Source organism: Sinohyriopsis cumingii, chromosome 6, assembly GCF_028554795.1.
Source record: "Sinohyriopsis cumingii isolate HCF-2022 chromosome 6, ASM2855479v2, whole genome shotgun sequence".
NCBI lineage: Eukaryota > Metazoa > Mollusca > Bivalvia > Unionida > Unionidae > Sinohyriopsis > Sinohyriopsis cumingii.
The window spans coordinates 27,599,246-27,623,484 of NC_142966.1; the positions used below are offsets into that span (position 1 = coordinate 27,599,246).

General features: G+C 36.0%; 1 long non-coding RNA gene across 1 annotated transcript; it reads left to right on the plus strand.

Annotated features, from left to right (window-relative positions):
• Positions 1–2: 2 nt before the first annotated feature.
• On the plus strand, positions 3–21,928 carry LOC149796548 (uncharacterized). The gene is made up of 3 exons (XR_016421444.1): positions 3–219; positions 1,455–2,118; positions 21,791–21,928. It is a non-coding gene; the product is annotated as an uncharacterized LOC149796548 (long non-coding RNA).
• The last annotated feature ends 2,311 nt before the right edge of the window (positions 21,929–24,239 follow it).

A 24,239-nucleotide genomic window follows, 5' to 3' on the forward strand; every position in this document is an offset into this window, starting at 1 on the left:
GGAGGTGACATCGGGATCCACCCCTGCGTCCATGGACTTAGCACCTGGGTCATATCATGAGATCCCATGTACAAACCTTTTTGGGGATGAATAGAAGAAAGACATACACATTTTCCCTTTGTGCAGATGTCCCCGCTCTTGGACCTATCCAGAACACTTAAAGTTTGGGTGGAGGTCAAAATCAAAACGGGAAGGCGCAGAGATGCATATTTGTGTCAGGTATATCTATAATATGTTTGCACTCTTTGTCTCATTATAGTGCGTCTACACTTTTAAGACATTTCACGTCGAAAGCAATCGAGTAAAAGTGCCAATTTCTCAATGTTTTGAATTTTTTTTTGTTGTGGTTTTTTTTTTATTTTTAACGTAGCTTTAACAATTTTTCAGTCATATCGCTACGATGTCTGCAATGTGGCAGTTTATAGTGATGTCTAGCACTGGGGCATCATGCCGCAGACATGTAGCATGATGTCCCACCCAGTCACATTATCCTGACACCGGGCCGAACAGTCCTAACACTAGCCTCTTAATGCTGAGCGCCAAGCGAGGCAGCTGTTAGTACCGTTTTTGTAAGTCTTTGGTATGACTCGGCCAGGGATCGAACCCACGACCTCCCGCATCCGAGGCGGACGATCTAACCACTAGGCCACCGGAGCGGTGTTTTGAAAATTAAAATTATGATCGCCAGGAGAAAGAAAATAGAATTGCTAATCATGGAGTCGGTGTATTTGTTTGTGTGCGAAGAGAATGGAAATATACTCTTGTACTTCAAATGTAAACAGGACAGGCTAATTCTAAAAGAAAAACGTTTGCATAAGACGAGAGAGAGAGAGAGAGAGAGAGAGAGAGAGAGAGAGAGAGAGAGAGAGAGATTGTTCTGACATTTGATAACGGTAAGATGGTTCTTTTTACCTCTCACGCATACGTATCTATTCATAAACACCTGCTGAATGTACGTAATGAATAAATACTTCATGCTACTCTTTTAAGCCGTGTTGGTGTTATTAAATGGTGAGTTACACACTTTGAATCATTCTTCATTTTGCTATTGATGAAAAAAGCTATTTTCTTCTATTCTAAGTCAGCACTTGACCTTTCAAACGCCTACATATTCCAGGTACGTTTCAAGGTGCCCTTCTAGGAATTTACATAATGTAGTTTGGTCATGTGACTTGCAATGAGCACAATACAAACTGCAGTGTAATTAAATTTAACTGAAAGATGCATGGGCGCGCGCAGCATAGGTCAAAGGGGTAACGTTAGCCACCCCCCCCCGTAAAACATATATATATATATATATATATATATATATATATATATATATATATATATATATATATATATATATATATATATATATATATATTCCGACAAGTTTAGTCATGCAAATGAAGCTGAAAATATGTCACAAGATCTTGTTCAAATCGCTTAGTAAATATTAGCTTTTGTTTCAGACTGCTTACTATAATAACTACGCAACAAACTCTCATGGCTGTGACGGACTGACCCCCAGGTAAAAGATCCTGCGGGCGCTCATAGATAGGTGCGCCTAGATTGCAATATTATAATTACAAATAAGGAAAAGTATTTAATAAACTACCGTTAAACAAGCGGTAAAGTTGGAAAGATCTTAAACCTGTTTTGAAACAATCATCATAAATGCACACGCACTGGTGTCTTCGCATCATAGATTTCATCACTTCAGACTATAGTGCTCGATGACAGAAAGGACAAGTATCCTAAACTTTTCACCAAGATGTTAATTCCAACCTAAATGTGACGTCGTTAATTTTTGGTGAAGTTTATAAATTTATATGGAATTAAACTGCATGTTCTAGTGGTAGTGAATTAACTTTGTACATCTATTTGTAATCACAATAATGCAATTAATTTAATCGGTTCAGCTACAGATACGTACAATCTAGAGCTTATGCTGTGCACATATAAAGGTATATTGCTCAGCGACCATGAAGGGCACTTAAAACTCAAGTCACATGCCTCTTGTTAAAACAGAGAAGATAGCGTCTGCTGTTATGATATCGATGTCCAAGATGAACCTCGTGTCGTGGATAGGAGCTGTTCTTGTGATGCTGATTGTTTGTAGCCAGATGGCTAGTAGTAAGTATGATTGCATTTATCACATTATAGTAACGTTTGATTCTAGATATAAAATATCTACATGTTGACAATTTTTGGAAGTGTTTGACATACCAGTAGGTCGATCCTTCTTTTGAACAACAATGAGAGAGGTAATCAGGTACAAGGGTTTCTTTTACAACCTGTAAAATGTTGCACATTCGTCCAACTTAGACTTAGGGAATTTGAAACGAATACTCCAGTGTAACAATGTGCAAACTGTGTTGTATGCTTCGTGTCGTATTGTATTCATTTGTCATGCAAATCAAACCTATACACATAGTGAGGCATGCCTGAAATAGTAGTCAGTGATAAGTGAGAAATCGTTTGTACCTGCTTTACTTCCTCATTGTAACAATCTATATATTATATCAATTTTAAAATTCTCAATCCTCGAAGTAGAGAAAATAGTAATATGTGTATGAGGGGTTATGAGCGCGTTGCCATACCTTTCCATCCAGCAACCTTTATTTCATTCTTAAAACCCTTCTAAGTTGCTTTTTTGGTGTCATACCGCTAACCTAAATTACTACAAAAAAGACAGTATCTGTTTTGTCTTGAAACTTATAAAAGCAACTATTTATTTTTTGTTCCTTAAAAAGTGAGATGATTGCTTAATATATATTTACCATCGCTCATAACCCTTCATACACATATTACTTAGATAAAAACAATAAAAATTGAACTTAAACTAAATATAAAATAATGAGCTACAGCAACAGTGTTATATATTGAGATAATGCAAATGTGTTTACACCAACACAAAATTGTTATCATCAAAATTAGGCAATCTTTGCTTATAAATTTTATCGGGTTTGATTTGATGACAGTATGATCTTAATGTTGTCATTTCTGCGGTATGTTTTTTTTCTTCATCAAATAACACTTGCCGGAATAATTCACGAGTAGAATTTTTCTTTACAACAGCTTTTTTAACACCTTTTGACTTCGTCGTGCTTTTGTTAAAGACAGCACAGAACACATCTTGCTACATCGTCCCACAAATTAGGTAATTGGTTTGAAACAGAATTCATCTTTCATTTTACCAATTAATTTTTTGTTTGTTGGATCGTGAAAAAAAAATTCTTTTGCCACGTCTGATAAATCCAATTCCTCTCTGTTATTATAAATATCTTGATAGACATCACCATCAAAGCAATCAGATCCATCAATCTCATACGCAAGAGAATCAGTATCTGTAAACAACAATTTTGCGCTTGGCCACTTAGATTTTACCCTCCATAAACATAGTACTAAAGTTGCTAGCCTGTTCTGAATAATTGCTCTAACACAATTACTATGTTCTTTCCTTTAAAAAAAATAACTTCTTCTTGATTCGCGAATAACAATTTTATTGAACTTGATTGTTAAAATGGGATTCGATATGGATGTTCAGTCTAAGTTTCGAACCTCACTCTAAAACCTTCGAATCGTATATCCAGCCTTGACTTACAATTATTACTTGAAATATTCAGGACTAGTATACTGACATGGCGAATATTTGTTGCTGTGAATCCAAGGGTGTATTGCTGTGGGAACGCGTGAGAACGGCATTCCCTAACAATTGCCCCCCCCCCCCCCCCCCCCCCCCGCCGCCGCATCTGAGTAACATGAGTTCCCTCACTTCTTTATTTAGCATACACCATTGTAGTAATCTGAAACTATTGGGTGCAATTTCATAAATGTGTACAGAGATTTTTCATTAACACCCTAAAGAAAGAAAACCATCCCCACACGAAAACGTATAGAATACCAATAAAACACTGGAGTCAAATGTTTACTTCGCAACTTACAATATGACCCAAATCTCGTCCGGGGCATGTGGTGGCGGGCTGATAGTACAATACGAGCTGAATGAGCATTTGAAGTCCCTAACGCCAAGAAATGAACGTTCGTTGAATTCGACAGTAATATCTTGGATAGAATGTTGGATGACGCGATTTTGAATAAAACTGAAGCGCAAATTAAGGCCAAGCAAGTCGCTAAGGCAAGGGATCTGTTGTCTCATATTGAAAGTTAGACAAAAATAAAATGCAAACACATTGCGTAGATGGTGGTGTGTAATCGTCGCCATATTCTGGAAACAAAGAACACATGTTGCTGTGAAGGGACAGTAGTTATTCCTTATCTTGACTTGACAGATTCACATGTCGAACATTCAGACCGATACACAACTATCACTGAGTCAGTATCTTTATCCAATGTCTCAAAACCGCCTTTCATCGTCTTGTCACCTAATATTGAATGAATATATCATCTTCAAAAATGAAACGGTTTTCATACCTGCTTATTCAAACAATTATCTTGATTATCACACTTTTGTGATAAATAATTTGACTCTAAGAAAAAGCGATCACATAAATCTGTAACTTTATCGTCAAAGGCACGATAATTAGCCAGAACCTAATAATTCTCTGTAGTCTTGCCTTCATACCACAAAAAGCTCCAACACATTGACGTGAGATATGCACACTGCATCAAAATGCCAATAGTATCATTATTTAAAAATATTGAATTTTCAGAAGGTAAATATACAGCACCTAAGATGAGATCTTGGTAATCATTAGCAATTTATTTTAATGATTTTAAGCACATTGCATAGTCACTGGATGAATGTTAAAATGCATTAGAATCATAAAGCTAATATTTTATAAGACCCAATACCACCCGATTTTCTAAGATAATTTTATCTCCGTAATTGATAAATAAACCTGGCAAATAAATCAGGTCTAAATAATCAAGTTTGGGTTCAACCTCGCAAGAAAAATGTTATAAATGTGAACATGATTACAAAATGCTGGGCAATGCGATCGCATTCTCAATCAACAAACAATAGTTTCATATATATATATATATATATATATATATATATATATATATATATATATATATATATATATATATATATATATATATATATTCTTGAAAAAACGCCAATACACGATAGATATTAAGTATACATAAAAACCAACACACATAACGCATGCACTCGAATGAACTGGACCAATGAATATTTCCTTTAAATGTCAGAGGGCAAAGTCATCCTCATTTGAATGTTCATGAACAATATGTTCATATTAGTTTGAATTTTCGTCTTAGTAAATTGCACATGTTAATATATAGATAGAGAGCTTTGCTTCGGCACAAAAATGTCGCGAACAGCGCAAAAGTAATGCGAAAAGGCGAGTGAAACGCATCGGAAATAATCAGTTGGGCGCACGCTGGCCACACTATCTTTGACGCAGATCTCTTGGCGTGAAACAGGAGTCTGATTTAAAGAGACCAAATATATATTGACAAGCCATTCTAAACGTATGAAAACAGATTATAAATATACGATACTCGCCTTTATTGAATCCAGCAGTCATGGTTAGAACTGAATCACAGCAAAATCTTTATCTAATTCCACTTCGCACCTTAACGGAAACATGTAACACTATTAATTAATATCAAACGATATATGTTCTTCCCCCAGAGTGTTCACATACACATGCATATATATATATATATATATATATATATATATATATATATATATATATATATATATATATATATATATATAAAGAATACAAATCATATGGCGAATAATAATCCTTTAAAGCACACTGGATCCAGCATGGGGTCACGTGTATCAGGGATTGATTAAGATAAATGCAATAAACTGACAACGAACAGTGCGAAACTAGTATCAAGCTAGCCTGAGCGCTTTCGACTCTGTAATGAGTCTTTTTCAGAGGCAAATACAAAGCAAAGACAAGAGAAACAAATAAAACAGAAAAAAACGGTTATGTTTGCGAAACTTTACACTGCTGTTTCTACAGGAATTCAACCTTTTAGCGTTATTATGTTTCAGCTAGTGTATTTCAGCTTGTTGCTGATACTGGAAAATATTTGTATTGACCAAGAAATTGATGAGCCATAACGACATCTGTTATTTTATGTAAATTTATGCAAGCGCAAATTATATCCCGGATATTTCATTGTTATAATAGTCATAGGGCTCTTAAGCAAATTTAGAGAATTATTTAAAACAAAATGTGTCGGTTGCAAAAGTTAATCATATTTGTATATAATTGTCTCGTCTTTCTCTAGTCTTCTTCGTTTAAACCGTTTGGTTTCAATGTTCTAAGGCGGCGTATCCAGTAAGATTCCCTTTCTTTTCTAGTTTTCTATAATTGTCCTTACTGACACTGCTCACCAGTCATAAAATATGCTAAATAGACTGCATACATATTGTCTAAAGTGGAAATTAAAAATGAATATGGAAAAGAACAAGACTGGTTGTATTTCGCAGAGGTGTCTATCTCAGAAGTTACGAAAAGTAACACTATAGTTATATAGAGGTAAATATTGAACCATATTAGAAGTATTTAGGATGCTTACTGTCATCACAAAAACCTAATGCTATATGTGACTGAAAACTATGTCCTTGCATGCGCTGAAGGCTATGCATAGTTTGAAGCAAAGTCATTCAAAATTTGGCCGAATACTCGTAACTGGATTGCTCCGTCTGTTCGACGCCAAGATAGTTCCCATTCCTAACTTTCGGGCTGATGTTTGTGGGTTTTACATTTACATTTACATTTAACAGTTATCATTCTGTGAATATATTCTATATTGTGCATATATTTTTCCAGGGAAGATTTCCTGCACATGACCAAAGTCAAACGAGAGATGGTATTAAGTTGTTTAAATCGTCCTTAGCGGGGTTAGGTCCTTTTTCCAGATACACTACTGCTTTTTGTCAGGCGATTTTAATGCAAGATCTAATGAATTCTTAGACATTATCCCTGTTGATAACTTATAGTTTGTTTTTGGTGATGTATTGCGTGAAAGTGATTCATTTTCTCTGCCAGGAAAAGCAACGATTGTGTGAGATATAACCATTCCGTTAAATCATTTGTATAAACGTATTGTACATTTTGAATACACACTTTAAAGAGCAGGTTGCATAATGGTTTTCAAGGCAATTCAGGCATATATGTGTGTGTGGGGGTGGGTGTGGGTGTTAGAGATATATATAAATAATATCGGTTTGAAAGGTGTACATTATTCATAATCCAATAAATGTAGTACATGTTTTTATGAATAATTGAAACTTTACATTGTTTTTATTATCATTTATAAATATTGTAAGGATCATTCGGTGACAAACTACTGGAAATAGACGGAAGCATCAGCCTGGAACAATATATGGCGCTAAATGTGTAATGGTGGTATTGAAGGTTATCCAGGTATGTTTCATAATTAACAACAAAACGCCAAATTGTTATCGGTTATGCCCGTAAGAAAATTATTGAGAATGTAGGCAAGTTTACTAGGGACGAGTATGACCATAGAAGTAATCATCTATTACCAGGTAAAATCCCAAGGACGCCAGTGAGTGGATCAGATCGGTTTAAAGGAAAAATGATGACTGGGGTTAGATTTAACAAACAGTTGCTGGACATTAAAATCGCCGCAGCTGTCCAGTTTCCTTAAGTACCACAGTGGAACCCTCTAAGATCAAAAGTGTGGGTAAAAGCACTGTTAAGGTTGAGTGGGAAAAACAATGTTTTTCGAAACAAAGTCCTCAAAGAAAAAAAACACAGCGGCGACGATTTTGTGTGTCCTGAAAATGTTGTCAGACACGTTGATCGATTAGAAACCCTCGTGAATGTTTGCACGCCTGTAACAACTCCCACGACGTCATCAAAGTCGCAACGTTAATTTGTCAGAATTTGTTTACCAGCGGGGTCATGGACCCATATGTATACCTCGCTGTGATCGACGCCGCATACAGCAACAGTGATTCAAATATGTCTACGAGATTAGCGACGCCGCAAATACATGGATGTGTTTGCAACATAATTATTGGATTCCACAGTAAATCACAAAAGTGTAATTTCACAACTTAATTGCAAATACTATTCCAAGTATAACAATGATGGTGTCGGTGTCGACAACGAGGCCGGAATTTGATTTTGTATGTTATACTGCAACCATAAAGCAACTCGGTTACACACTTGCTATAACTTTGGATCAGCCGCGTGTGAATTACAGTTGGTCCAACATTAGATTGGCACCGTTTTGTGGGATACCAGGCAAGAACACACTTGTTTTGCATGGAAAGCGACACATGAATGGCACGCCTTGGCATTCGGTAAATGCTTTCTAGACTGAGGAAATCAATACTGAATTTCAACGGCATATAAGAGCGATACCTGGACGGAATTCTAAAATTACAATTACCTTTTGACGACCACACGTTAAGATCCCAGGTTGAAATATCCATTGCGGGGTACTCGTGAGTGAATGATTCGAGCAAGTGATGTATGCAAACCCGTGGTGAGCCTGTAATTCGTAAGCGTAAGTAACGCTATTATGCTTGGTGCAGCAGAAAGGCCAAATGTACTAGCAAACTGATCAATATACATTAGCAAACATTAACTCTAATTTTACTGTCTATAAATCGATAACGTGTTCGATTGTGCGAGGAGATTTTGGAAGGTTTCCATTTCCATTAATACTTTCTCTAACTCCGCCATGGTAATCGTTTAACTTCCGTGTCAACGGAGTATAATTTATTGACTATATTGAAACTGCTTTCTGAATAAATACGCATTCGCGAATAGAGTCATGACGAGATTGTTATACCAGCACAACCTGCAACACCTGTTGCTATGGAGCCACCACTTAAAAATAATCCAATCGGTTCATGTACGATAGATGATTTAGTTAAAATTCCAACAAAAACCAAGACCAACAGGTTAAGCGGGGGTGATAACACCTACAACCAGCCATATTTCAACACCAACGCGGTTCTCTTGGTGATTTCATCTTGAGTAGTTGCTCGTTATTTCATCTCGGAGTAATTGCTCAGCTTCGAAGTTTCTCGCGTCTATGAAACTGAGGGTCAGTTATAGTTCTTCTATAATAAAATAAGTGCGTAGAATAATTGCTTGACTGATTAGCCGACATTGACCAGTTTCAGTACACAAACACACTTCCAACAAACCACCCTTTCTTACTGTTACAATTGTCATACAATCATAGAAAATATATAATTTATAACTATATAAATTTCCGTTAATTGCATTTTCGTGGGGCTTGGCATATCGTTCATTCAAAACCATACTGGTTAATCGATTGAAAAATGTTTGAAAGGATCATTCTCTTCTTCTCCAAAGAACTGCTACACGGACATGTGTATGCCTCTTGCATAATGTTAGAGATTCTTCTCTTCTTATGTCAGTTACTATTGTTTTAACGTAATCGTTGGGAAATGTCATCGGGGTAGGTTGAGCGGTGAATTCCACTTCCTCGTTGTAGAAATAATCCATGATAGTTTCATGCGTGTTAGTGCAGTCAACGACCGGGTATCTTTACATGTTAATGTAATGATTCCAAACTGGCTTCGAATTGATATTGGCAAAGTGGAGTGGTCGCAACTGTACCGTAACGAGATTATATTGCGAAGAATACGAGTGTTGATTAACACCGTTTCCATGCAGATATGCAATATCAAATGGACCGAAATCGCTATTAATGCTGGCATCACCGGTCAGCTGATCCAATACCCAGTCAGCAAATTCTGCAACCTCACAGCGATCAGAATCCACCACTGAAATGTGATATCAATGTTAAGCACACCATAGACGGTTAAACAGAGCCTAGTAAGCTTATGTCTGTTCTTTCGTATATATTAATCATAAATGAACACGTAACCAAAAATGTTGTTAAGGAGTTGTCATTATTATCTGTCTTAGAGTCTTTTTATAGCCAAATTCTTTGGCTTCAGCATTAGCATGTTTCAATAATTGTTTTTATTCTACTCTTTGAATATAATAGACCTGAATGCGGTTGCAGACACATATATTGTGAAAAAAATAATATCAAGGTTTATCATCAGAAAGTCTAAAATCACCACAGTGTGAAACGTATCGATATTGAATAAATATTTCAGATAGCACTCGATCAGTAATGTTGACATAATTAAATATAAATTTATCGAAGTCAGCCACGACCATGCTATCAATTAATCATATATCGATGATTTGGTTTATCATCGATGGGTTATTTCATCACTTGAATTCGGTTTGCATTTATGACACCATCTTCACTCATGTAGTTACTAGAATTTATTTTCGATTTCGTATTTGCATTGGTCAACTTAATAATAAAAGTAATCGATGTGCAAGAGTCTACGATTGCTTCGATTTTCCTGATCGCGGTCAGGTGTTTCGACAGAACGTCTCGCAACATCTTGAATGTCCACGTTTAACATTTTTTTACAATGTCAGTTCAATCATGAAAAATCACGCCCCGGTGAACACTACTATCGTTGCAAACCTGTTGAGATTCACATTGTCGCATCGGGCTGAGTAACGTCGCTAAAAGTCAACAACAGGCATTCTGTATGTGAAAAGACCCATAAGGATCCTTAAATGCTTCCGCGGTTTGATGATACCGTCTTTATTTTGCAATGGGCTAAGTTCTTCTCCAAGCTGGATCTAAAATAAGGCTATTGGCAAGTCGAGATGGAGGAAGATCTTGGCCCCTTGTAAGACATCGACGGTATCATCAAACCGCGTAAGCATGTAAGCATCCTTCCGGTTCTTTGCATTAATGGTCCTGCAGTTTATACAGAAATGTCGGCTGTTATCACGTTTCCGGATCAACAAAACATTATAGGAATTATAGATTTCCTGATTGCACCAGCATCTAATATTTCCTTAATATGCTGACGCACATCCTCATGTATCCCACAAGGGCTGATCTACAAGGTCATTCACGCTAGTACCACTACGGTAGACAAAAAAGGAATACCTAGTAATAGAAATCTATTCTTGCATGGTGCTCATTTGAAAGCGAAAGAGAGTATGTACTTTTCAGATAACTAATTTCTATTACTGAAATGTTAATAAAGTTACTTTTAAATCTAGATCATATTGTGAACACCTATAATGCACTGATTAATGTTTTTATTTATTGCAGCAGATATGATGTATAGTTACTGATTGTTTAGTTGTCCCTGTAAATTTATGCTGCAGGCACAAATTTGCTAAATGTCAGGAGATATTTACACGTGGGGAGGGAAGGTATGTGATCCAGGTTATTGTTTGTCGTGAATGAGTGAGTGAGTTAGTGAACGATCGATTACAGTGTATGAAGCGCATGAAGAGGGCGCTAACATCGATCCCATGCCAACTAACAAAAGCCCATGGCACTTCACCTCTCGCCTTCGGGTGATCAACACTATACTTATTCTACTCTTGCATATTGTCATAATTCGAGAGAATTGTATGGTTTGTACATTTCGAGTCTTCGTACCTGGTTAGATATATATTGAGCTGATATATTGAAATACCAGAGTGAGGGTTGTGTATAATATTTGTCCTGTTTATAGTATTGTATATTATATATTTGTACTGTTTCTGCTTCGTATTTGCTTCGTTTGTAGTGCTGTATATTAAGTATTCGTTCTGTTTTGTTTTAGGTCTATCCCGTATGTTTCCTACCTGTTAATAAAGCCCATGACCAGCGAGTGTTGTAGGTATTTTCTTCTATACAACACCCGACTCTCATATATAAAGTTCTAGTTCAACGAGCGCGCTTGCTTTTCATGTTGAAGGAGCTTTGTTTCTCGCGAGTACATGCAACACATAAACAACATGCTGACTGTATATTTGCCCGCCCAGCCTAGTTTGCAACGACAGTGTCAAAAATGACAGTGGTCGTCGTAGAGTGGCATAGCCATCATGTAAATATTCAACAATTTCAAGTGGTGATGCAATCCAATATCAGTCGAAATACCAAAAGATGTCGAGGCATTTTCACATATGGTAAATACTGAGCTCTAGGTCCTCTTGATGAATTCCGGTTACCAATGTTGACTTCCCAGTGGTTGAGAATCATTGATTTAAGTTAATTTTAAATAAGGGTACGTCGAAAATGTTTGACTGACTTTAACATCACGAGTAAATCAAAATTTGTTAGAGGCGAGGTCTTTTGTGAGTCACCCTAGGTAATCAAAGATATCTGCCGGTAGGTATTCTGCACGTCATTTCTGGAAATGTAAGTCCGTTCCTTTTTTATTGCTTATGAGGTTAAAAATCATAATCGGTTCCACCAGCAGCCGTTTTCAGAGTCATCGCGGATGAAGTTTTAGCAGCCGCTATCGCAGCTGCTTTTTCAGCCACTTGATAATCAATCACTTCTAACGCTGCTATGGCCACGAGAAATGGAAATATTCTACAGATGTTTTTCAGTTGCATCATCTTTCATTTTGACACTTTTGTCACTGAGGTGTTCGTTAGGTTGGCAATTCCAGTTAACATTTCCGGATAAATTCTCTGTGTGTTAATGCAATTGGTGCTTTTACTTTCACCAAACTGAACTTCATGATATGACATTTTATTTTACATTACACTGTTTAATTGAAACAACTACAATTACAGGTTTTCCGTATGGGGCGTAAAGGACCCCCTCATTCGACCACCTGCATCCTCTAACAACACAATCATCTCTGAGGGAACTTCAGCAATGCTTTTGTAACCACCAGCATAGGGGGAACCACCAGAGACATCGCCGCCAGAACATCTGTTACAAATGTATGCTAGTGTTGTAATTCGATCAGAGACTGTCTATAGAGGTCCAAATGTTCTAAGAAAAGTAATCAGCTGGGCATAATGTAACAAAACCATGCTGATAAATCTTAAGATGTTTTGGTCTCGACCCATGAGCGACAACAGTTTGTTAAATGCACGTTCGACATGATTGTGGGTAAAATAATGCAAGATTTCTTCGGCGGATTCCTGGTGACCGTCTCCACACAAATGCAGTTATGACATAACTAGCCAGTTAAATATTATTTAGTAACAGTTTGTCCACCGCACGTCCAGGTTAGATTTTTAAATACCATAAACACAAGTTTTGGTACGTTGACACATTGTTGTTTAGTTATTTGCCATAATAATTGCTAAACATTGCCTTCAAATGTGCCGGTGTTATGTGAAATGACAGCGGTGATGTGCTTCCAGATCTCACATTAGACAACAAAAGGCGTTTCTGCATCCGCATAAAGGATTATCACAGGCATCCATAATGCTAATTTTGACAACACAACTTTGCCAGCAGCAACACCAGGAGCACATCAAATTGCGTCACTACAGTTTTACGTTCGATATAACGTGACTGTATCTTTGACGTTTTAAAAGACCTTGCGAACATCTATCCAAACCCCAAATATACGACATAAGTTTCGCGCAGGAAACAAAATAATGGAGACGTTGTCCTGGACGCTGTGAGAATACAAAGTTGTAAACGGGATTTAAAAGCATGACATTTTCGATAGTATTTAAAGCGACAAGACGATCTGCGATGTCCTTAACTGGCGGTATTATAACATGCATATGATCCACAGTACCTAATAAATCCTTATGAAAGATAACAATCAGGCCAGCTGATCTTTCATATTCGTCACTGTATCAGGCAAGTCCTTAAAGTGTCATGGCAATATCAACGTTGTTTAGGCACGGTTCATTTTGTTTAATTTCGATGAAATAGTAAGCTCTGTTAAACACCTCAATGATACCGACAAATTTATTCTTAGTATCACAGGCATAATTAGCATTGTGGTTGGTATCAGTCTTTCATCACGGGAGAAAATATACTTGCGAGTCTAGTCGGTGTCTTTGTTTTTTTTTAATTACCAGGTACGATTAATACTGAAAATCTTTTTGCTTCGATCAAACTTTAAATCCATATCCATTTTAAGCGCGGGATCAGATACGTTTTCAAATGTTGCCATCACTTTCACATTATCAGATTAATTTAATACACTTTGGTCACCGCAAAGGTCCCGACCACAATCGTAATCCGCTTTCATTTGCAATCATTGAACCAGCTAGAACTTGTTACGCAGCTTCATTGATAACTGTAATGTATATCATAAGCACATTTTATGTTGATGCCAGTGTAATTTAGTTTGATCCTACACGCACTAATAGGTACAACCGATCTATAATCAATTGATGCTATTAATGACTCGCATTGCATCTCAGCTTGTTCATCTGTCAGTTCAGGTCACGATTACAAGGCCACTAGCACCTTTGGGCGCCTGTAAATATTCCTTGAACAACACCAAGTCCGTTTCCATATTTACCGTGTAATGGAGTTTTTTTTTTTGCATTAAATTTACACACTGATATCATAAGTCAACGTGCGATTGTAATGATATGTAAATGTCATGTCCATCTCTAATGTCAACTACGAATCCATCCTCTCCTACAGGGGTTAACGAATATGCTTAATTCGGGGATTATGACATGGGAGATACACAGGCGATGTAGGATTAATTGATATCACATCAATCAGTTTTGCAGTTATGCTTGTGGAATATCCGCTTTCATAACTGCGACTGATAGCGTCATATATTTAATTGATCTGAATGATTGAGGGAATCCTGACAATGTCCATCGTGTAAGTTTCGTGTGTCCAAGGGGATATCTTTGGGACAACTTAAAACTGATCTTATTAACGACTGAATGATATCAATCGTGTACGTTGCAGGTTCGATCGAGATTGCATAGTTGAGTGTGATCTCGTGTTCATGTATAAAATATTTAGAGTTAATGCATTCACCATTTTTCTTCATTTCATGTCGTACATTTCTGGAAGGAGTTCGATACTATACCAGATGGTGTCACTGACTAATGAAAAAAAAAACAATCGGTAAGATAACCGAACGGTCATGGTTGGCTAAACAAAAGTTGTGGAAATTTAGCGGGACCAAGAAAGATTTATCGTGGTTGGTTGGATGTGAGAAGACTAAATGAAGTTCTTGAGGATGATCTTTTGCTTGATAAACCCTACACGTTATCGTGTGCGTGGATGTAAATACAGGTACATGATAATTATTGTAGAGGTTGCCAGTAGATGTAAAGATGGTTGGCCGTTGACATACAGTGATTCAGCAAGTGTTGAAGTTGCCCTTAAATGTATTTATTCAAGTACATCTTTAATGTGTCTTTCGCTTTTTCTTGTGGTTCCCGGCAAAGACGTTCGCCGAGCCGTAAAAAAAACATAAAGTGTGGTTTAATGTTGAACATGTTAACATACTTTGCTATCAAACCATTGAGGCTTCGAAGTTCTCGATCACGCGAGCGGGTAAGACGGCTTCCATCAGTCCTACTAGCATTACATAATACAATCACACATATAATTAGGTTCAAACCTGCTGAGGCAATTCGACAGAAGGTTGTCACCGTTACAAATAAAATGTTTTCATAACTATCACCGTTACACCCACTCGGTAATAATTTCTTTCATTGTTTAAAGCATCAGTAAAACCAGAACTCGAAGAAAGTCGTGCTCCTGACCAGGCATTATCTTGTAACGTTTTTGCAATTTCATAACGGATTGATTTTCCAGGACAACTTACACGTTACCATTTAGTACCCGCAGATCGTTCAGCAGTTTGACCACTTCCAAAGAGGGCATATGTACATTGCAGCCGATAGAGAACTACCGACAATAACTATTTTAATGCACTAGTGCGTCAATGGGGTATCGTACATCCTTGAATGTCAGTTGTAAGTTGATAGACAATCACGTGGTGTCCTTACGCGTAAGTAAGTGGTGACAAACTCACCTTGGTTATTGTTGTTGTTGAGTTTAATTATAATGGCGTGCGCACAATTGTGCATGTGCCACTTTTTTTCTGACTGCACCGCAGCCTGTTAGTTGTTCCTGGGAAAGGGAATGGTGCCACCTCCCCCAGGCTTTTATGGGTTCAAGGAACCCTGATAGTTTGGCCTCAATCTGTGGGTCCATATAAGTCCCTTACATTTGAAAGGTTTCTGTCATTAGTGGGAAGGAGAACTCGGGAACGGTCCTGGTTGCTTTATACATCGCTGGTTTCTTGTTGGATTTGCCTGTTTTATTTTTTTTTTCAAAATGTTCAAGAAAAAAAAGTGTGTGTGTGTGTGTGTTCTATGCTATTGATAGAGGTTGTTAGTACAAATCATGTATGAAGAGAGATTTTCAAGGTTATTATGATATTACTAGTCGACGTGTTTAGTGTGTGTTTCCTACGTTATCTTATTTATAAGTTTTTAGATATTGCCTCTTTAAGTTATTTATTTGTTAAAGATTTTAGAGATTGAATGTTATTTATACTTTATTTAGCAAGAGACCGGAGTCCTATCTGATTACTCGGTTCGTTAAGGACATCTAGGACATCCGATTTTGCGGTTTCCTTAGTTTTTGATATGTGCTTCGTTAGTGAATTATTTATTAATATTTTTATAAAATTGAATGATATGTTATGGGTTTTTATGTGGGAGCTTCTAAATTTATTTAGCTAGTTACTGGGTCTTTGGCTTTTGTGGGAATATCAATTATATTTTGTTCCTAAGTTCTGCTGAGTCTAAGAATTTATTTATATTTTTATATGCTGATTGTTTATTTTTATTAGAGTCCATAGGTAACTCTGGATATGTGTGTGGTGATCCAGTCTCTTTTTGTTTTTTGATAAATATTTTCCTAGCGGGTTGATATTGTTTAGCAACAATTGTTGATAGTGTTTAGCACCTTGGTGTAAAGATACACGCCAATGCGATGTCTGATTGACCGGATCAGGTTTACTGTATGTGCAAATTTGCGTCGATTAAGAAAACATGTCACATGCATGTCACATTTGAGATATTTTGCAACAATAACCAGGGGAACTCTTTGTGCCTTTCGATGTTATTACCACACTTTGGTCCAACAACGATCATAAACAGTATAGGACGCAGCCCCACACATTCTGCTGTAGGCTAACCAGCACAGTCTTCATTGAACTTGCCAACAACCATTTTGTTTTTGTTGCTAAACAGTTCATGACCTTTCGGATACTCGCTGGCTTTAAAAGCATTTACCAGCGATGCCTCACCTATGTCCGCGTACACACCATTGATGATAACCTATCAACAATGTGTCTATGTCCGTGTGTAACATCTTGATGTTATCACCGTACCCAAATTTGATATTTTTTTATAGTAAAACCCATCTATGAGCATCTTCAAAATGTTCAATACAGATGCAGCAGCATAAATTAGGTTTGCAACCTTCAGCCTGTCTGTCTTGCTTTGAACGGCTACAAGTCCGCCGTCAAATATTTTGCATGATTTAAATACTGGGTGCCCAAATAATCGGTTGGGTTTGTCTTGTTCACTGTCATGTTCGTTGCTTTATACCTTTGCTAAAAACAGCTTTGTTCATCAGTTTGAAACAAACTTCTCAAACAGGCGTGTAACCTTTAAACACAGATCCATATTTATTTGTATATAAGGCACCATGGTGAAATCCATGCACCCAGTGGACGTTTCTTACCTGCATTCCTAATCGTAAATTCAACTGCAGGTTTCGTACGTGGACTACATGCTTGTGTTTAGTCCGAAGATCTGCAGCATGTTTGGTGCATTTAGTAAACTTGCTTTTGGATTCGTCTACAGTTGCGCATTGATAAGGGAAAAACTACCCACGAGGCGCCAACAATGTATTATGTCTCACCGGATCTTCATTACGAGTGTTGTGAAGCCCCTATGGATACTCCAGACAGCAAATAAGTATTCATGGCTGATGTTGGTGCTGTACTCATGTGAGTACATATGAAGGTTGCACAGGAAGAGAGTGAATAGGTATGTGTTAAGGAGTTTGATGATAAGACATACAGACAATCAGCGGTCCTTTTAAGGGCCGTCCATATCATTAGAAACAAACATATCGCTAAAATGATTGTTGCCTTGTTTGTATTTGCATATGGTTATTTTCAATATAAAGCGTAGACCCATTCCACCCTTCTTTACTTTGGTGTGTGATAGTGTAATAGTGAATGCCTTGTTATAGTTTTAAAAAAATCAGAACAGGATGCTTAAATAATTACAAGTTAGATCTTACACATTCTCTAGTAAAAACGGACTAGACCATTACACTAAGTTAAAGACAACTAGTGTTGATTTCGTGTTCATTAACAAATAACGATATGCACATGATGGTGGAATCATGAATAAGGGGAGGAAAAAGGATGATTTCACTCATATATGAAAAAGCAGCGAGTAAGTTTAACCCTAGTGAAGAAATAATAATGAGCGGTAGAAAATATAACAGCTTGCAATATCTTGTATAGCTTTAGTTTGCACAATTGGGGGAAATGACAATCAACGCCTGCAAAAAAGACATTAGATTTGTAAATAAACATCAGATAAAAATATCCAAGAATACGTTATTGTATCGAAAAGATAATGATGAAATCGGCGGAATCTTAGAAATTGATTTATAAGTTCCAGTATTGCTTCGTTAGTTTTGTAACTGCTATCCATTACTCCCATTTGCCTAAACTATCTTCCGTAAAATAAACTAAAGGCTAAAACGAGAATAACGCAATCGTCAGTAAATACAGTAATGCTTCTGTTAAAAAAGAAACAGAACTATGTCAAACGTCTTTTACACACATGAAAGATATAAAAGCATTGAAAAGAAGCTACAAACTTGTTGAAGGAAGCTCTTCTTTAGACAAACGGGTAATTCATTTTGTGGAACCTAACTCATACAAATAAAATCAAAGTTAGAATATGTACGTGACAAAAATACATTAAACTTCAAAAGTATATTATATTAAGAGTGGAACTACAACATACTTAGATATACTATTACTAGTTATATAAATTAAGCAATACAACTTGCACAATCAATTTATTCCATGATAATAACTAAATAATGATATCAACCATTTTCCCTGTTTTTAAATGCGATTAATTATTATTTAATCAAGTCGTTATCTATCCAATTTATGTTACTCGTTTTGTTTTCAATAAATGTTGCCCAAATAATGATATTAATTTAAAATAATTAAAATCGTACACATACAGCTTCTTTTAAAGCTAATGAACACCTTCTTCCCTTAAAATTGGTTACACCTCATATTATCGTATTATGAAAATACTTTAAATACATTTATTTATAAACAAAGCAAACCAACATCCAGCTCTCACATATACCAGAAACAACGCACTGGCTCTGCTTGATAAATCATAATTAATCTTATTTGCATCCTGTGGAAAATAACTTAAATTGAGTTCGGAAGATTTATAAACATTGATGTAAATCAAACGACATGCAACCTTTGCTATACAAATTTAAGATGAATATTATATTATGATTGTATATCATACACTAGGTCAGTATATAAAATCATAACCATATTACTGTATTATCCCCACCTTAGGAGAAGGGAAAAATTCATTGGTAAAAACATCGATTGGTCTAAATTAATACATTGCTAAACATTGTGACGATTACTAAGGTGGCGCTCATCAGTTTCTTATTTTGCATAGGGTTAGAATTTTAAAGAAAAAGAATTTCCCCAGGTGTCCTCACTGGTTATACTGGTTATTTAAAACGTACCTTCGATATCTTAGGTATTATTAAAAGACCCTTTAATTCCCTTTATTTTGGTATATGACTGAGAGTTGTAAAATGGGTTATAGAGTATACAGCTGGCCTTACTTCAAATGTGCACCTTTTAAAACCTGCTAGCTCCGCTTGGTCATTTTCACTTCCAGGATTTCAGAGGTAAATTAAAATAAAGAGCCATTAACTTTATTTACACTTTATATATTTGGTAATTAATTCATTGCACATTCAGAAGCTGTTTTTGTCTAGTCTGGCACAATTTATATTCCCGATTTTAATAACTACTAAAGATAGTGTACTTTAGACTAATTCAGGCAGATTTTGTTTAGGACAAGCGAACAGTCATTTTAGTTAGCTGTGTGGTTAGATCATTTACGATCTCTTCAAGTTCACTATCCAAAGCAATTTCAACCACAGTAAACGAAAGTAACATAGAGGTATGCCAATATTCTCTCCACTTCACCTTACACACACCACTTTCTCAAATGTTCATAATATCTGTAGAGCGCCCCTATGTCAACAAGAGAAGCATAAATTGTAGATAAATATTAATAGGTCTGGGAAGAAAATTATCGTACCAGAGTTTTCATTTCCAATATTATCTTATATGATTATTCGTTTATAAAAAAACATGTCATTATGTTCCTGCTTGCTGTTTGTTTCTTGCCGTTCTAGAATATTTATAATGTGTTTGTATCAAGTTATGGTGAGAAGAAGACTTCGTGCTTTGCCAGTAAAGAACTTGAACACTACTGAAGCAAATAATTCAACAATAAATTTAATATTAAACATCACCTGTATATTTTCATATATACATGAAAGTTTCTTGCTATAATTTGATTTCTTTTGAAACATTCGCCGAAATTAACAAGATCAGGGTTGATAAAATTGCTTTAATCGTTTGTGCAGATCAACCAATTGTCTACTAAAATAATCCCTTGTGGACTAATATCTTTTTATTACGTAAGATCTAAATGAATAAACGTGGGGCAGATTCAAAACCATTAAGAAATCTGAGGAAAGAACTCTTATGGAGACGTGTTTTTCTGATCGGTTATCATCATCAATATGTACTGGTGTGACGACAAAGGGAATTCATTCATTTCGTCTCAGAGCATCTAGATGGAATCGACATGGCGCGGTAACGTTGGTCATGACTATTTGAATAAGAAAATTCTTTGAAAAATGATAAAATAGCCTACGGTCAGATGAGTACTTATATGGAGAAAACATGTTTGAATGACGTATTTTGCATTCAGTTGTGAATACTGTGCCTGTATCAAATTGAAATTAACTGGCAACAAATGTTATCATTATTCAACAACACTTTGAGAGATGTTGTCGCCAAACAAATGCAATTCTGCTTGGCATCCTCCGTTCAGGGACATTAAAACAGTGAACATTTATGACATTTTTGGGTGAGGGGGCATTTCGCTATCTGAGATGTTGAGATTAGACCTTTGATACAAGGGTTTACATATGGTTGTATGCTATAGCAAATATGAATCCTATCTAATATGATTACTTCATCGAGGATACAAGAAGTCTCGAACTTTTTTTGCTGTGGTGTATGAATTGTTTAATGGTTTCTGTGTCGACTGTTTTCTTTAAGACACGTTTTGAATCGATACATCTAAATATCTATATCACAGTAAAAAGTGTCATTTATTTGTCATAGTTATCCACATTTTCTCATTTAATTTTGCAATATGTAAACAATCCATATTTGCCTCACCGTGAAATATTTTGCTCATTTTGAATGACTTCCGAAACTGTTCACCGTACTATATCGCTAACAAAGATGAAAATGGGGCAGAGTTATATCGGTAATGTTCTAGTGTTATTATACAAGTGGAACTTATGTTGATTGTAAGAAGTATAAAAAGTCTCTAAATAGTGAATGATAAAATATAAGTTTTGGTTGTTTCGTTGGTACACGCATGACATTTCTCTGCTTGGTTATACAAAATTTTCTATCTGCCTTTCACTTGCATAAAAAAATGAATGAGCAAGTAAAAGTACACCCAAATCCTAAAATCTAGAAATATAATCCCTTATCTTTAGTCGCAAAATAAACTCCACATTATGAACGATGTTGTCGCCATCTCGTGTTATCTGATGACATGTATGAAAGCGCATAACGTGTATACATGTAAGGAAATGTTTGTCCTAGTTACAATTGAATCTAAGCTTGAGTGTTGTCTCTTTCTAGGTATGCGAAATTTCGCTGAACACAAACATGCTGTCCAATCATCAACATTGTTGTACAATCACTTCAATTGGTCCGCTGACAAGGCTGTTGATGGCAACAAAGTTGGAAGATCTTCTCCAGATACCACCCAAACCTGTAGCGCAACAGAAGTCAAGAACGGAAACCATACCTGGGAGGTTGATATTGCCTATCCTGTGCTTGTAAATGCCATCAATGTGTATGGGAGATCTGACGGTATATATATATATATATATATATATATATATATATATATATATATATATATATATATATATATATATATATATATATATATATATATATATATATATATATATATATTTATATATATATGTGTGTGTGTGTGTGTGTGTGTGTGTGTGTGTGTATGCAGACGACCATGGACAATGATGAAGCTATTGACCATAGTGGCCGTAAATATGGCTTGGGTGTAAAACGTTATGAGAGAGAGAGAGAGAGAGAGAGAGAGAGAGAGAGAGAACAACAGTGTGAAATGCAATATAGATTTAATGATTTGGAACAGGATTGGGAGCACAATCAGACTTTACACTCAAATTCAGATTTTGATTTTACCAGAAAGTTTACCTTTGAACCCTCTTTTCTGAAGACATAATCGGACAAAGACTCTAACGTTTGCGAAAAGTGCTGACATCTTGAAATGGCCATAGATCATTTGACTTTGTTATTGCAAAGTGTAGTTATTAGCAGAGCTTGTTATAACATGTTATAACTACTTTATTCTGCCATTGTGATTACCACAGAGGGTTTGGGAAGCTAAATTGATTAAATGGGTTGAACAAATTAATTAATGATAATGCTCAATCTGGATTTAGGAGTCTTATTTCTCAATTCGACAACAGTTTTACTTCACAATGTGCACCTCCAGAATATCATAGCAAACCAGGCTGTAGATGTGGTTATTTACTGACCTTACAACGTTTGTTTTACACCATCGAAGAGGTGACATAATCTAGATTAAATATGACTGGCATTAAATTAATGCGAATCTTTGCACCAATGTATACGTCTTTCGTTCTGTGTACGAACAGGTCATCAGTGCACTTCCTGCTTTGAATACGACATAGTAACGAGGCAGAAGCGTATTTTGGAGTGTGATAAATATTTAATCGGTTTATTAGTTATACGTTATTGGAAGTTCAAGTCGAATGTAGGTGTTGTGTATTTATTACACAATATGTTTCAGTCATATATGTACTACTTGAAGTAGACTGCTTATCAAGTTGTACAGTCGGAATTATCAAGTCCTAGTAAATGTTTTAGAAGGCTATTGTGATAAATTGAACATCCCCGTCAGTCTTGACAAAACCCAAGTAATGGTTTTACAAAACGGTGACTTTCTGCTGCAATGGAAAATGTGTCATGACATTGGAAATATCTTCAAAACTATATTGTTTATATTGGTTACTTTTTATCGGCATTTCCAGCAGGCTAATGCACCAATCATTCCAAGGACACCCTAAAGAAGCCGACCCGAGGTAGCATGGCTGTGGATAGAATCCTCAACCAATGGATTAAGAATCTGACGCTATGCGAATTGAGTTACCTCTGCTGCCTTTAAATACCTAAATTAGTGACAAACTCATTTACTGGACTCAGATACATCGACATGTAACAAATAAAAAACAAAACACATGAGAGTGAATAAATAAATGAATGATTCACGAGTATAAAGATCCCACAGATGTAAAAACAATGAAATAAATGTAAGATCAAATTTAGCATACATGTCATTTGGTGAATGAAATGGAGAAACAGTTGCAACGTAAATAGATGACGAATAAAGACAGGACATGAACAAACGATCTAAAGCAGGATCAAATTGAAACGATAATTTAAATGTTGCCATTATCAGATCACCCATGCAGGCTGAATACTTCAAATGTTCCTGATGAATTGCTGTATCTGTGAAAGTAACGCATGACTTGTTCATCTACGCAAGTGAAATGTACTAGAAGTTAGTTTTCTACTTTGTACGTCCCATTGACACTTGGACACCATTTGTAATTAGGGAGTTAACACTTGGTGGGCTATGATGTTTATTCCTATTATAAATGTCGTACACATTAAATGTCTTGAAAATAGTTACTGACAGTAAATATAAATGGCTTAAAGGCCATCGTTGTATCCATATATGTAGGTATGATTTTTATCAGTTACCAATACATTTCGCCGTTTTAACGTTCGCATTTTTTTCCCCACGTATTTGTATAACTGTTTGTATCTCTTATGTACGTAGGTTCTGGGAACTAGCATTCCTTTCGGTCGAAATAGTCATGAGTTGTACATATAAATTTATAAAAGATAAATTTAATAATACTTGAAAATATATAGACTTTGTTAATACTATTTCTTTATATTGTATACTGTAATGTTTTTTTTTTATATCCCCATATTCAGGGACTCCTGT